This window comes from Wasmannia auropunctata, unplaced genomic scaffold, assembly GCF_000956235.1.
Source record: "Wasmannia auropunctata unplaced genomic scaffold, wasmannia.A_1.0 LD336106.1, whole genome shotgun sequence".
Lineage (NCBI taxonomy): Eukaryota > Metazoa > Arthropoda > Insecta > Hymenoptera > Formicidae > Wasmannia > Wasmannia auropunctata.
In genome coordinates this window covers 2,432,363-2,432,842 of record NW_012026784.1, presented here as the reverse complement: position 1 = coordinate 2,432,842, position 480 = coordinate 2,432,363, and positions in this window count along the sequence as shown.

Genomic DNA, 480 nt, shown 5'->3' with positions numbered 1-480 from the left:
TCACGAATACGGGACGAGACGTTTCAACTCGGTGTATATAATTGTTTATCGCGCATGTTTATAGAAATGTTAAATATATTTTTGTAGCCATCAAATTGAATAAAATTCTGTAAACCTGATTATTACGTCAATATGTTACGTAAGTTTTGCACACGTTCTCTTTTAATATCAATATGTCACACATATGTGCACATATTTTAACTATAGAAAATTATTTTAATTTCCCTGAAATATATCTTGAAATGCGTGCACAGTATGATTTCGAGCGTTATAAACGACAAAAATTGGGAGATGCCGTCAAGGATTTTGCCACGCGCTCGGGATGCCATATGGCTCTCGGATACGTTTCGGATTCGTTTCCGAAAGCGGCAAAGTGTCGAGAAACTGCAAAACAACAATAGCCAATCTATCATACGCTCGTCACACGCTCCACCCCTCGAACGGAGTTTCAAATTGGATGTGGAATTAAATTTGAGCTGA